We start from the raw sequence: 16,987 nt of genomic DNA, 5'->3' as shown, positions 1-16,987 counted from the left end.
GTTCCAAATTTGGTAAGTCTATTAAATCTTCCTGAGCTTGATTCATAGCTGTTTCCACTTCAGTCATGGCTATTGCAGCTTCATTTTCTACGATTGGTTGTCCTAGGGGATCTTGACTGAGCGTACCAGAACTTTGACTGTCTTGAGAACTGTCTCTAGCTACTTGAGCTGCAATTGTAGCTTCTTGTTCAATTTCTTCATTTAACATTTGTACATAATTTGTGAAAGTACTGCATTCAATGCTATCTTTACATGCATTAAAGGAATCTTCATAGCTCTGAAAATCTCCAAGTAATTCATCCTCTGAACGCCATGGTTTAAACAGCTGTAAAAGTGCTAAGTAGTAAAATTCCTTTTTGTCAGTAGTGTCGCAACTCAGCTTCCTGTGATTAATCAAACTTCCTTTTGTTTGTTTCACCAAACATCCTTCCTCACCAATGACTTTATATTTTCCATTGTTGAAATCTTCTGTGGCATTCCGTGTAAAAATGTAGTTCTGCAGCACTTCATAGAGACACATGTTCTCAAGATGATGACTTCTGTTTGGGTAATATGTGTCCAACATATTTGTTTTCAAAATGTCTGTACTTTCTGTTTCGTTCTCTGCTAAATATTCAATTTATCGAATAGATTTCAGTACCCGATTTCGCATTCCTGCAAGGCCTAAACTTACCCAAATTATTCTTCTGGATTTGGAGTGCAGACTTGCAGATGATAACCTATCTGAGCATTCGTATGACCTAATTTCTCGATGCGATAACATCTTTAAACTGAAACTGTATAGCTTTTTACTGACAGTCTTCTCGTGAGAAATCTCTTCCCACATTTCTTTCAATTCCGTTTTCTCAGATTTAGTGATGTAAGATGTGACATACCGAGCAACAGCAATAGAATTGTCAGCTACATACTGAATATCCATGTTAGCATTCCACATGGATAAAATGACTAGGTTGTAGTCAGTTATATATTTTGACTCTTCTTTTCTTCTTAGGTTGTAGGTATTTTTCGGAGATTTTTTTGTAATGGTATGTCGCACAGCTGACATAAAACTGTTTACTCTTCCTTTTGAAAGAACAGGTCGTGGAAATCCAAATCGACATTTTGTGTAGAATTTATCTTTACTCTTGTACTTTTGTCGACAGTATTTTCCACACCGATGACTTTGGAAACGTAAAACTTGCTCTTTTAAGTTTTTTTCTTCTGTGCTTTTAGGTATAGCACATGTTGCATATTCTTCAATGAAAGATAAAACTGCATCATCAGAATCTGTTCCAAATTTTGGGGCATCCTTGATCCACAACAGCATATGAATATGAGGAGCACCTCTTGCTTGGTACTCTTTTCTCCAAAAGAAATCCACAACTACTCCAAGAGGTGGATTTGTTTTATTGCAGATAAAGGACATCATAGCCTCAAATCTATGATTGAAATATCTGCAAACATTAACCGGATCCAATGAGCACAATTCTCCTGCTGTCTTGTATTGGATGTTTTCAATATTTGAATTTGCCTCTTGAAGAAAATCCAGTAAATCATCCCAAGCGTACTCAGCACAGCATAGGGTAAGGAACCATGTAGGAGTTCCTAAATTCCGTAACATACATTTCAATTCTCCATGGCGTCGGTACCAATATTCATTAGTTCCACGCTGACAAGCCATCAGATTAATCAATTGAGATTTTAAATGATCATCTCGCTGTTGCACTTTGTTCATAAAATCCTTTGCAGACACATTATGTAGATGTACTCCAGTTTTTAAAATGTGATTTACTGCATAAGATAGTGCAGAGAAGTCACTTTCAAATAAAAGATGGAACAAATAAGGAATACTTTGACGAAATCTTGGATCTTCTGCATATAATCTTGAAGTCCGATACTCAGAAGCAGGAATCTGTACTGGACGTTCATCATATCGTCCACCTTTTCCTGTAGGAAACAGCTGGGGAAAACAATGAGCTTCCAAGCTCTCCTCCCATACACTCACAGGAGTTCCTTTTGCTTTTTTCAACTGAAACAGATCAATAGTGTTTCCCATAACTTCTTTCGAATGAAGAGGATGTATGCTGAAATGTTCATAAATTTCTTCTTCTTTTGACTTATCCACTTTTTCAATTTGCCCAGTTGGTATTCCTGTGTCTGCTAGTAAAACTTCTTCATCTTCATCCATATAAATTGATTCATAGTACTTATTATTTCTTTTCAAATATAAATTTGCTCTTTGTACTTTTCGTACATCTACTACCAAGTCTTACAGAACAAGAGCAACACAAATTAAATCTCTGACAGCAATTCCTGTGTGCAGACAGACTCATGGTGTAATTCTAGGCAGAAAACGATATTTGATTGGCAATTTCAAAGCACATTTACTACTGTGGTAGAGCAAGTGATAATTACTGTTACAGCCTGATACATTTTCTTTATAGTTTAGAAAGGCAGAAAAGAGCACATGTCCTAACAACTACTTGAGACCATGAGCATGTGGAACCTGGGTGAGTGATTAGACTAGAGCAAAGGAAATGAGCCTTGGTGATGTTGAATGTGTTAGCGTTACACACTGCTATCTGAAATACCACACAGTGCTGAATAGTAAGCATGGGAATGCAGGAGAAGCAGCTGCCTGTGTGCTAAGAGTGTGTTTCTGGAGACTGTGTATTGTCAGGTGCAAGAGAGATCTGCATGGACGCTTGCACAACTGCATGAAGACTGCAGAGATGTATGAAAGAGCACATGTGGTCAGGGTTAATTTGGCTTATGAACATGTAGGAACTACCTCACTCATTACAGTACTGCAAGGAAAATCTACCCTGTTGTTTTCAAATGTGTTAGCATTTGCCTCTCATCTGTGAGATGGTGATGTGTGCTGCATGCTAACCATCACAGTTCAAGAAAACAAGCTGCCACTTTCCTGTGAATGCAAGTCTTACAGAACAAGAGCAACACAAATTAAATCTCTGACAACAATTCCTGTGTGCACACAGACTCATGGTGTGATTCTAGGCAGAAAACGATATTTGATTGGCAATTTCAAAGCACATTTACTACTGTGGTAGAGCAAGTGATAATTACTGTAAAAGACTGACACATTTTCCTTAAAGTTTAGAGAGGCAGAAAAGAGCACATGTCCTAACAGCTACTTGAGACCATGAGCATGTGGAACCTGGGTGAGTGATTAGACTAGAGCAAAGGAAATGAGCCTTGGTGATGTTGAATGTGTTAGCGTTACACACTGCTATCTGAAATACCACACAGTGCTGAATAGTAAGCATGGGAGTGCAGGAGAAGCAGCTGCCTGTGTGCTAAGAGTGTGTTTCTGGAGACTGTGTATTGTCAGGTGCAAGAGAGATCTGTATGGATGCTTGCACAACTGCATGAAGACTACAGAGATGTATGTAAGAGCACATGTGGTAAGGGTTAATTGGGCTTATGAACATGTAGGAACTACCTCACTCATTACAGTACTGCAAGGAAAATCTACCCTGTTGTTTTCAAATGTGTTAGCATTTGCCTCTCATCTGTGAGATGGTGATGTGTGCTGTATGCTAACCATCACAGTTCAAGAAAACAAGCTGCCCCTTTCCTACGAGTGCAAGTCTTACAGAACAAGAGCAACACGAATTAAATCTCTGACAACAATTCCTGTGTGCACACAGACTCATGGTGTGATTCTAGGCAGAAAACAATATTTGATTGGCAATTTCAAAGCACATTTACTACTGTGGTAGAGCAAGTGATAATTACTGTAACAGCCTGACACATTTTCCTTATAGTTTAGAGAGACAGAAAAGAACACATGTCCTAACAGCTACTTGAGACCATGAGCATGTGGAACCTGGGTGAGTGATTAGACTAGAGCAAAGAAAATGAGCCTTGGTGATGTTGAATGTGTTAGCGTTACACACTGCTATCTGAAATACCACACAGTGCTGAATAGTAAGCATGGGAGTGCAGGAGAAGCAGCTGCCTGTGTGCTAAGAGTGTGTTTCTGGAGACTGTGTATTGTCAGGTGCAAGAGAGATCTGCATGGATGCTTGCACAACTGCATGAAGACTGCAGAGATGTATGTAAGAGCACATGTGGTAAGGGTTAATTGGGCTTATGAACATGTAGGAACTACCTCACTCATTACAGTACTGCAAGGAAAATCTACCCTGTTGTTTTCAAATGTGTTAGCATTTGCCTCTCATCTGTGAGATGGTGATGTGTGCTGTATGCTAACCATCACAGTTCAAGAAAACACGCTGCCCCTTTCCTACGAGTGCAAGTCTTACAGAACAAGAGCAACACAAATTAAATCTCTGACAGCAATTCCTGTGTGCAGACAGACTCATGGTGTAATTCTAGGCAGAAAACGATATTTGATTGGCAATTTCAAAGCACATTTACTACTGTGGTAGAGCAAGTGATAATTACTGTTACAGCCTGATACATTTTCTTTATAGTTTAGAAAGGCAGAAAAGAGCACATGTCCTAACAACTACTTGAGACCATGAGCATGTGGAACCTGGGTGAGTGATTAGACTAGAGCAAAGGAAATGAGCCTTGGTGATGTTGAATGTGTTAGCGTTACACACTGCTATCTGAAATACCACACAGTGCTGAATAGTAAGCATGGGAATGCAGGAGAAGCAGCTGCCTGTGTGCTAAGAGTGTGTTTCTGGAGACTGTGTATTGTCAGGTGCAAGAGAGATCTGCATGGACGCTTGCACAACTGCATGAAGACTGCAGAGATGTATGAAAGAGCACATGTGGTCAGGGTTAATTTGGCTTATGAACATGTAGGAACTACCTCACTCATTACAGTACTGCAAGGAAAATCTACCCTGTTGTTTTCAAATGTGTTAGCATTTGCCTCTCATCTGTGAGATGGTGATGTGTGCTGCATGCTAACCATCACAGTTCAAGAAAACAAGCTGCCACTTTCCTGTGAATGCAAGTCTTACAGAACAAGAGCAACACAAATTAAATCTCTGACAACAATTCCTGTGTGCACACAGACTCATGGTGTGATTCTAGGCAGAAAACGATATTTGATTGGCAATTTCAAAGCACATTTACTACTGTGGTAGAGCAAGTGATAATTACTGTAAAAGACTGACACATTTTCCTTAAAGTTTAGAGAGGCAGAAAAGAGCACATGTCCTAACAGCTACTTGAGACCATGAGCATGTGGAACCTGGGTGAGTGATTAGACTAGAGCAAAGGAAATGAGCCTTGGTGATGTTGAATGTGTTAGCGTTACACACTGCTATCTGAAATACCACACAGTGCTGAATAGTAAGCATGGGAGTGCAGGAGAAGCAGCTGCCTGTGTGCTAAGAGTGTGTTTCTGGAGACTGTGTATTGTCAGGTGCAAGAGAGATCTGTATGGATGCTTGCACAACTGCATGAAGACTACAGAGATGTATGTAAGAGCACATGTGGTAAGGGTTAATTGGGCTTATGAACATGTAGGAACTACCTCACTCATTACAGTACTGCAAGGAAAATCTACCCTGTTGTTTTCAAATGTGTTAGCATTTGCCTCTCATCTGTGAGATGGTGATGTGTGCTGTATGCTAACCATCACAGTTCAAGAAAACAAGCTGCCCCTTTCCTACGAGTGCAAGTCTTACAGAACAAGAGCAACACGAATTAAATCTCTGACAACAATTCCTGTGTGCACACAGACTCATGGTGTGATTCTAGGCAGAAAACAATATTTGATTGGCAATTTCAAAGCACATTTACTACTGTGGTAGAGCAAGTGATAATTACTGTAACAGCCTGACACATTTTCCTTATAGTTTAGAGAGACAGAAAAGAACACATGTCCTAACAGCTACTTGAGACCATGAGCATGTGGAACCTGGGTGAGTGATTAGACTAGAGCAAAGAAAATGAGCCTTGGTGATGTTGAATGTGTTAGCGTTACACACTGCTATCTGAAATACCACACAGTGCTGAATAGTAAGCATGGGAGTGCAGGAGAAGCAGCTGCCTGTGTGCTAAGAGTGTGTTTCTGGAGACTGTGTATTGTCAGGTGCAAGAGAGATCTGCATGGATGCTTGCACAACTGCATGAAGACTGCAGAGATGTATGTAAGAGCACATGTGGTAAGGGTTAATTGGGCTTATGAACATGTAGGAACTACCTCACTCATTACAGTACTGCAAGGAAAATCTACCCTGTTGTTTTCAAATGTGTTAGCATTTGCCTCTCATCTGTGAGATGGTGATGTGTGCTGTATGCTAACCATCACAGTTCAAGAAAACACGCTGCCCCTTTCCTACGAGTGCAAGTCTTACAGAACAAGAGCAACACAAATTAAATCTCTGACAACAATTCCTGTGTGCACAGAGACTCATGGTGTGATTCTAGGCAGAAAACGATATTTGATTGGCAATTTCAAAGCACATTTACTACTGTGGTAGAGCAAGTGATAATTACTGTAACAGCCTGACACATTTTCCTTATAGTTTAGAGAGGCAGAAAAGAACACATGTCCTAACAGCTACTGGAGACCATGAGCATGTGGAACCTGGGTGAGTGATTAGACTAGAGCAAAGGAAATGAGCCTTGGTGATGTTGAATGTGTTAGCGTTACACACTGCTATCTGAAATACCACACAGTGCTGAATAGTAAGCATGGGAATGCAGGAGAAGCAGCTGCCTGTGTGCTAAGAGTGTGTTTCTGGAGACTGTGTATTGTCAGGTGCAAGAGAGATCTGCATGGACGCTTGCACAACTGCATGAAGACTGCAGAGATGTATGTAAGATCACCTGTGGTAAGGGTTAATTGGAGTTTTGAACATGTAGGAACTACCTCACCCATTGCAGGAGTGGAAGGAAAATCTACCCTGTTGTTTTCAAATGTGTTAGCATTTGCCTCTCATCTGTGAGATAGTGATTTATGCTGAATGCTAACCATCACAGTTCAAGAAAACAAGCTGCCCCTTTCCTACGAGTGCAAGTCTTAAAGAACAAGAGCAACACGTATTAAATCTCTGACAACAATTCCTGTGTGCACACAGACTCATGGTGTGATTCTAGGCAGAAAACGATATTTGATTGGCAATTTCAAAGCACATTTACTACTGTGGTAGAGCAAGTGATAATTACTATAACAACCTGACACATTTTCCTTATAGTTTAGAGAGGCAGAAAAGAGCACATGTCCTAACAGCTACTTGAGACCATGAGCATGTGGAACCTGGGTGAGTGATTAGACTAGAGCAAAGGAAATGAGCCTTGGTGATGTTGAATGTGTTAGCGTTACACACTGCTATCTGAAATACCACACAGTGCTGAATAGTAAGCATGGGAGTGCAAGAGAAACAGCTGCCTGTGTGCTAAGAGTGTGTTTCTAGAGACTGTGTATTGTCAGGTGCAAGAGAGATCTGCATGGACGCTTGCACAACTGCATGAAGACTGCAGAGATGTATGTAAGAGCACATGTGGTAAGGGTTAATTGGGCTTATGAACATGTAGGAACTACCTCACTCATTACAGTACTGCAAGGAAAATCTACCCTGTTGTTTTCAAATGTGTTAGCATTTGCCTCTCATCTGTGAGATGGTGATGTGTGCTGTATGCTAACCATCACAGTTCAAGAAAACAAGCTGCCACTTTCCTACGAGTGCAAGTCTTACAGAACAAGAGCAACACGAATTAAATCTCTGACAACAATTCCTGTGTGCACACAGACTCATGGTGTGGTTCTAGGCAGAAAACGATATTTGATTGGCAATTTCAAAGCACATTTACTACTGTGGTAGAGCAAGTGATAATTACTGTAACAGCCTGACACATTTTCCTTATAGTTTAGAGAGGCAGAAAAGAGCACATGTCCTAACAGCTACTTGAGACCATGAGCATATGGAACCTGGGTGAGTGATTAGACTAGAGCAAAGGAAATGAGCCTTGGTGATGTTGAATGTGTTAGTGGTACACACTGCTATCTGAAATACCACACAGTGCTGAATAGTAAGCATGGGAGTGCAGGAGAAGCAGCTGGCTGTATGCTAAGAGTGTGTTTCTGGAGACTGTGTATTGTCAGGTGCAAGAGAGATCTGCATGGACGCTTGCACAACTGACTGCAGAGATGTATGTAAGATCACTTGTGGCAAGGGTTAATTGGAGTTTTGAACATGTAGGAACTACCTCACCCATTGCAGGAGTGGAAGGAAAATCTACCCTGTTGTTTTCAAATGTGTTAGCATTTGCCTCTCATCTGTGAGATAGTGATTTCTGCTGAATGCTAACCATCACAGTTCAAGAAAACAAGCTGCCCCTTTCCTACGAGTGCAAGTCTTACAGAACAAGAGCAACACAAATTAAATCTCTGACAACAATTCCTGTGTGCACACAGACTCATGATGTGATTCTAGGCACAAAACAGTATTCCTGGGTGATACCAGTACACCTTAACTTATGGTGAAGACATACTCCATAATATCTTACAAGTTCAAGGCAGTTAAATATCTTCCAAAACATAAAATGTAAAACACAACTTTAAAAGAAGAAACAAATTTCTATTATTTATATCAAAATACACCACATACATCCCCTCTCAAATTCATAACTCACCTTTAAAAGTAGTTAGTTGAGAAAGAAATGTGCCACTCACACAGCAGATTATCAGAGCCAGAATCTCTGAGCTGTACTCCTCTCACCAGAACCACTAAATGGCAAAATGTCCCTCTCTTTTTTCACAAATATACATGTTAACTTCAAATCACATTGCTTCCCACATTTTTTTAAATGGAAACACACATTTCTATTGGTTGCAAATTTCAACCCTTTCCAAATGATTCCTACCCCCAACATGACTTCTGCCTGCTACCATAGCAACAGATCATTGAACACTGGTGTGAGCAGAGAGGTCAGAAGTTCAGCACACAATGTTTCTAATCCAAAGAGCAAGAGTGCTTGACTTTTCAAACCTAACAGCATATCCAAAGTAATCTTCTGTGGGAACACATTTTTCTGAACCAATACAAAACATGCTTTTAAAATTGTAAACATACAGCCTAGTTTTTAGTGTTGAATGGTCTGAAACAGCCAATGAGTTATTTTTATTAAAAAATAGTATGTAAGCCTCCATTTTACAACTATCTTTCTTTTCATATTGCCATTCTACTGAAAGACACCTTCTGAGTGCATCCAGATCTCCTTGAAAGATGTTCACAGTGTGGATTGTAAGTCATAGCTATGTCTACTGGAGTGAAAAGTATGCGGAAAAAGAGGTATTGTGAAAGACCTTGCTTTGCTAAATGTAGACATTAAATGGATTGGTCAGAGAGGGTTAAAGTGGCACCAATTAATGCCTTTGGTGAAATCCTTTCTACATCTCCCACAGCCTGACCTTATAATTGTGCACTGTGGTGGAAATGACCTAGGCACTTAAACTGGGGTAGGTCTGGAAATGCTTGTTAAGGACACCTTTGTGCAATTGATGTCACTTTTTCCACAAACTACCTTTGTATATTCTAATATATGCCAAAGGCAAAAGTGGAACTGGTCCAACCAATATTGTCCGCAGATTGAGAAAGCAAAAAAACACGTCAATAAGTCTGTTTCTGCTTTCCTCAGAGACTATGGTATAGGTTCTATATACCACAACAACTTGCGTTACAACATGCAAGGCATTTATAGAGGAGACGGTGTACATTTCACAGATGAAGGGAACAGAGTCTTCCTCTTGAACTTTAGACTCTGCATCGGTACTTACTTGTAGGTAAAAAAAAACACTCAATGAACACAACGGCTCGTTTTAGAGCCAACCAACATCTAAACACTTAAACTTGATTTTTAATTCTATTTTTTTAATGAATTTTTTGACGCCGTGCGCGCACCGTGCGCGCACCGCGCAATATTTATAATTTTTTTTGTTTTTTTTGGGACCTTAGGGGTCTTTCATGGTCCCCCAGAGAAGGCCTAGGGGGTCAGGGACTCTCTACCCTGCCCCCTTTTCAAATTCTCCACTTGTGTTTTTAGCTCTCTTCTGCCTCTAAAACTCAAAATGGCGGCTGGGGGGTGCGCGCACCCCGCGATTTAAAAAAAAAATAAAATGTTTTTTTCACCCTTCGGGGTCCTTCAGGGACCCCCTGACAAAGGCTAGGGGGTCAGGAACTCTCTACCCTGCCCCCTTTTCACGTTCTCCACCTTTCTTTTTCACTGTCACACACAAAATGGCGTCCGACACTTCCTGATTTCGACCGATTGGAATGTTGACTGACATCTAACCACCAATCAGAATTACGCTCGCGGACATTTGGTGCGCGCCCCGTGCGAGCACCGTGCGCGCACGGTGCGCGCATATAGATATTTATGTACTTTTAACTGCAATTTTCTCAGGAACTACTGAACAGATTGACACCATATATGCAATAGGCACATGCCTGACCTGAGGACTACCTCTTTGCCAAATTTCAAGTAATTCTGTTCAGCCGTTCGGGCTGTACCTTCGACTAAAGGTCCTATGGGAAAATGCATGGGGAAAACGCGTTTTGGGACCCCTCTTTTTTCTCAGCCCCCGCTTGACGAATCACCCCGAGACTTTCAGGGTAGGAGCTGAGCGGAGCGCCCCATTAGTTTTGAAAATTTCACGAAGATAAGTCAACCGGCGCCAAAGTTAATTAAAATAGAATTTTCAGATTTCCTATGGGAACTCGGTCCTAACTATAACTATCTACTTTCGACCGCCAGTAGATAATATATATATATATATATATATATATATATATATATATATATATATATACATACATATCTACTCGCGGTCGCCAGTAGATAGTTATAGTTAGGACCTATTTTCCATAGGAAAAGCCTTTCTTGTTTTCCCAATAACTTTGGCGCCGGTTGACAAATCTTCGCGAGAATTTCAAAACTCGTGGGGAGCTCCGGTCAGCTCCTATCTTGAAAGTTTCGGGGTGATTCGGCAAGCAGGGGCCAAGAAAAAAGGGGGGGCCCAAGACGTGTTTTCTCCATTTTATTTTCCATAGGAAACTTTAGACACAACTACAGCCCGAACTGCTGAATGGAATTACACCAAATTTGGCAAAAAGGTAGCCCTTGGTACAGAAAGAGACCTTTTTTTAAATGGTGTAAATCCGTTCAGTAGTTGCTGAGAAAATCAAAAAATAAAAGATTTGATATCTATGGCCGCAGTGGATCCGCGCACCCTGCCGATCACGAGCTGCATTCTAATTGTCTACACTTCAAACCCGGAAGTGTTGGCAGCCATCTTGTGCCTCGGTAGAACCGAGGCACAAGAAAAGAGAAAAAGAAACACGCAAAACAAGAAAAGGGGGCAAGGTAGAAACACCCTGACCCCCTAGGCCTGCTCAGGGGGTCCCACAGGGCCCAAAAAAGCACTCTCACATATACTCACTTATATACACCAATACTCGCATATACTAGTTTAAAATATATGTAGTTACTTATAAAGACACTATTGAGATAGTCATTCACTCACTAACACACCCATACACACACTCATCCACCCATACAGTCCTGCACACATACTGTCTTCCACACATACAAATAGTGACTCACTCATTCATGCATGTATGCACTAAGTAATACCCCACTGAACCATACACACTTAGACACTCATACTGATACTCGAGAAACCAAGTAATAACCCATATAGACACTCATGTAGCTACTCACCAACCCATGCAGCTACTTATACACAAAATGAGAGACTGATACAGATATTTATACATTTGTTATGTTAAAAAATGTTATGTTACAAATATTTATAGAGCGCTCGTACACCAAACAGTTTCATGGCGCTGGTGAGAGAGAAACAGTAGAAGAGTAAAAACTGTGACTTACGCATAAACCTGTGTGAATAGGAGGGTTTTGAGAAGAGTTCTAAATCGAGAAAGAGAGGTTTCAAGTCTGAGCTCAGTGGGAAGGGAATTCCAAAGTTGAGGAGCAAGGAAAAGGAAACTGAGGCCACGGTGTTTTTTCCGTTTGAAGGGAGGGACGATGAGAAGGTTTGAATGAGCGGAACGAAGAACGCGTGAGGGAGTATAGCGGAGTAACAAGGATGAGATAAAATTTGGGCCAAGGCCAGCTAGGGCTTTAAAGATGGTACAGCCTAGTTTGAAGGTGCAGCGTTTTATAACTGGAAACCAATGAAGGCTCTTCATCAGTGGACGGACATGTTGATGTCTAGGTTGTTGAAAAATAAGTCTAGCTGCTTGGTTCTGAACCAATTGTAGGCGATGAAGCTGGTAGACCGGAATGCCCACGTACAGTACTCACTAACCCATGTATTCACTAAGATACACTTAATCAGTCAGTTATGCAATCAATTTTTCATTAAAAAAAATCATCCATTTAGACACTTATATACCCATTTATTTTTCCATCGACCTTGAGATATACATATATAAAACATATTTAATTTTCAGAAAAACACACATTCACTGGATGATGTCATCAGTGATGTCATAAGTGATGTCATTTGAGATGTGTTCAGTGATGTCATCAGTGATGTCACTGACCATGTCATGAGTGATGTAATATGTGACGTCATCAGCAGTGCATTGCGGGCGCACGAGTTATAGTTAGCTGAACTAACTATAACGGGGGAATTTCTAGGGTTTTGTACGAGGGAAATGTCCAGCTAACTATAACACCCCTAAAACCTATGGTTTTTTCAGTGAATATATATATATATATATATATATATATATATATATATATATATATATATATATATATATATATATAGATATATATATATATATATATATATATATATTCACTTAAAAAACCATAGGTTTCACACATGTTATAGTTAGGTGGATATTTCACTCGTAAAAAACAAATGAAATTCCCCCGTTAAAGTTACTTCAGATAACTATAACTCGCGCACCCGCAATCCTGTGCTCATGACGTCACATATTACATCACTCATGACATGGTCAGTGGCATCACCCTTGACATAACTGATGACATCATCCTTGTGATAGAGTGGCGGTCACGCGAGTTATAGTTATCTGAAGTAACTATAACGGGGGAATTTCATTGGTTTTTTACGAGTGAAATATCCACCTAACTATAACATGTGTGAAACCTAAGGTTTTTTAAGTGAATTTGCAAGGTTTTTTAAATGCTAATTCCTAACTATAACGTATGTGAAACCTATGGTTTTTTCAGTGAATTTGTACGGTTTTTTAAATGCTAAGTTATGTATGTATTATTATTTTTTTTATATATTTATTTAAAATACGTATTAACATTTTTTTTTTTATATAGTTTTTCACCGCGCGCCCACGGTGCGCGCACCCCCGCGATTTAAAAAAAAACAAATTAAATGTTTTTTTCTGCCTTCGGGGTCCTTCAGGGACCCCCTGACAAAGGCTAGGGGGTCAGGAACTCTCTACCCTGCCCCCTTTTCACGTTCGCCACCTTCCTTTTCCACTCTCGCACTGATAACAAACAAAATGGCGGCCGACACTTTCCGATTTTGACCGATTCGAACGTTGACTGACATGTAACCACCAATCAGAATTACGCTCGCGCACGTTAGGGTGCGCGCACTGTGCGCGTACGGTGCGCGCACGGTGCTTGGCTATAGATATGTATGTGCTTTTAAATGCAATTTTCTCAGGAACTACTGAACATATTGACTCCATATATGCAAAAGGCACTTCCCTGACCTGAGGACTACTTCTCTGCCAAATTTCAAGTAATTCGGTTCTGCCGTTCGGGCTGTACCTCCGACTAAAGGTCCTATTGAAAAATGCATGGGGAAAACGCGTTTTGGGACCCCCCTTTTTTCTCGGCCCCTGCTTGACGAATCACCCCGAGACTTTCAGGGTAGGAGCTGAGCGGAGTGCCCCATTAGTTTTGAAAATTTCACGAAGATTCGTCAACCTGCGCCAAAGTTATTCAAAATAGAATTTTGAGATTTCCTATGGAAACACGGTCCTAACTATAACTATCTACTGGCGACCGCCAGTAGATAATATATATATATTTTTTGTATTTTTTTTTTTGGGGGGGTGGGGAGAGGACGAGACTCTCCAACCCCCCTATTTCTTTTATAAATACATTTTTTGTATTGGTGGTATCACCCCAAACCTTCCTTTATTAATTACCCTTACCACCCTATGCCCCTACACACCCCTAAACTCTAAAAAATATTTTTGCCACCTTATGTCCCTACCCACTCCAAGCCCCTAAAAATACTCTTTTCATCCAAATACTTTTACCCACACCTAAACCATAAAGCACCCTTAATGTGAATACCCTTACCACTGTGATTACCCTCCCATACTCACCACGTACCCACCCCAAAACATTGATATATATATATATATATATACATATATATCAATCAAGTGGTCAAAAGCGGGCCCTCCACTGCTGGTGCCAGCGTTGGAACGAGACCAATGTTCCCAAAGAAATGATTTCAACTGCCATTAATCATGCTGCACTTTTAAGCTCTGTGTCAACAAATAAATATATTTAATCAATCTTTTTCTTCCACCAACGCTTATCTGCCATTACGACCTTGATTACGGTGGCAGGTCTGTAAGCAATTAAGTTCAATTAGTTACATTTCATTTTATCCCTTAGTGGGAATGCTGGTACTCGTTGTTTTCACTTTTAATCCTTGAAGCGGTTTACTGGATTTTTTGATTTTTAAATGAAAACACAGTTTGCATTTTAATTACTTATACGCACATGCTTCTAAAATAAGATCCTTAATAAAAAATTAGCAGTACTTTGATCAAGCAGTTTTGATTGTTTTTCTTCTGTCTGACTCGATTTTCACGGAGCTCCTGAACCCTTGGTGCCTTATTAGGGTCGCATCGGTATTGGAGATTTATGTGCCAAAGATATGCCATCACCATCCTTTGTGAGGCTATCTCTGGCATTTCTGCTGTCCTGGGTAAATACACATGACGCTGTTTGAAGAAGTTACTCATCCACGTAAGAGACTGGGGTGCCGATCACGATCCGGTAAAAAAAAGGCCCGTCCGACTCGTATCCGGTCTTTTTACCGTACGAATCGGACAAGTGCCGTACAAACTGGCAATTACGATTCGCATGGTAAAAAGTCCATACAAACCACCTCGGGAATCATTCCCCACATGTGCTCGGGTCGGAAAATGTGTCCGACACGTCCTCGGACGATTTACCGTACAAATGTGAAAAGTCAAGTCCGACCGAGGAATCACGATCCTAGCCGTGCGTCCCAACTCACAACCGTATGGTTAAAACACCGTCCGCACCGAACTCCCATTGCAACCATGGAGATATGTGCCCGCATACGCGCCAAACACTCCCCCCAGCACCCTTACGTTTGAGTCGTACACCCCGTTAATGTACACCCCCCGTATGTACACCCGTGTACGTGTCGAACCCCCACCCGTGTATGTACACCCCAGTACGTTCGAGTCGTACCCCCACCCTTGTACGTGTCACACCCCCGTGTACCCACACCCCAGTACGTTCCAGTCGTACCCCCACCCCTGTACGTGTCACACCCCCATGTACCCACATTCCAGTACGTTCGAGTCGTACCCCCACCCCTATACGTGTCACACCCCCGTGTACCCACACCCCAGTATGTTCCAGTCGTACCCCCACCCCTGTACGTGTCCCACCCCCGTGTACCCACACCCCAGTACGTTCCAGTCATACCCCCACCCTTGTACGTGTCACACCCCCGTGTACCCACACCCCAGTACGTTCCAGTCGTACCCCCACCCCAGTACGTGTCGTACCACCGTCTAAGTACACCCCAGTACGTTCGAGTCGTACCCCCACCCTTGTACGTGTCGTACCACCGTCTAAGTACACCCCAGTACCTTCGAGTCGGACCCCCACCCTTGTACGTGTCACACCCCCGTGTACCCACACCCCAGTACGTTCCAGTCGTACCCCCACCCTTGTACGTGTCGTACCACCGTCTAAGTACACCCCAGTACGTTCGAGTCGTACCCCCACCCTTGTACGTGTCGTACCACCGTCTAAGTACACCCCAGTACGTTCGAGTCGTACCCCCACCCGTGTACGTGTCACACCCCCGTGTACCCACACCCCAGTACGTTCGAGTCGTACCCCCACCCTTGTACGTGTCACACCCCCGTGTACCCACACCCCAGTACGTTCCAGTCATACCCCCACCCCAGTACGTGTCGTACCACCGTCTAAGTACACCCCAGTACGTTCCAGTCGCACCCCCACCCCTGTACGTGTCACACCCCATGTACCCACACCCCAGTACGTTCCAGTCGTACCCCCACCCTTGTACGTGTCACACCCCCGTGTACCCACACCCCAGTACGTTCCAGTCATACCCCCACCCCAGTACGTGTCGTACCACCGTCTAAGTACACCCCAGTACGTCCGAGTTGTACCCCCACCCTTGTACGTGTCGGACCACCATCTAAGTACACCCCAGTACGTTCGAGTCGTACCCCCACCCTTGTACGTGTCGTACCACCGTCTAAGTACACCCCAGTACGTTCGAGTCGTACCCCCACCCCTGTACGTGTCACACCCCCGTGTACCCACACCCCAGTACGTTCCAGTCGTACCCCCACCCCAGTACGTGTCGTACCACCGTCTAAGTACACCCCAGTACCTTCGAGTCGGACCCCCACCCCTGTACGTGTCACACCCCCGTGTACCCACACCCCAGTACGTTCCAGTCGTACCCCCACCCTTGTACGTGTCGTACCACCGTCTAAGTACACCCCAGTACGTTCCAGTCGCACCCCCACCACAACCTCCTAAGTACGAAGCGCACCCCATGCCCCAACATCACAACCGCATGTACGAGTCGTGCCAAGCCACACACAAGGACAGCACCGTACAACCAAATGGACCATCTACACACCGTACACACGCTCAAAACGCACGTACACAACCAGGACAATACAATACAACACAAGAATACACTATTCGAATGGCACAAAGCCACTAAACATGGCCAACAAACACTCATAAAACACACATTCACTGACCTGCAACT

This window comes from Triturus cristatus, chromosome 1_1 (genome assembly GCF_964204655.1).
Source record: "Triturus cristatus chromosome 1_1, aTriCri1.1, whole genome shotgun sequence".
Classification (NCBI taxonomy): Eukaryota; Metazoa; Chordata; class Amphibia; order Caudata; family Salamandridae; genus Triturus; species Triturus cristatus.
This window is presented reverse-complemented; position numbering follows the sequence as displayed.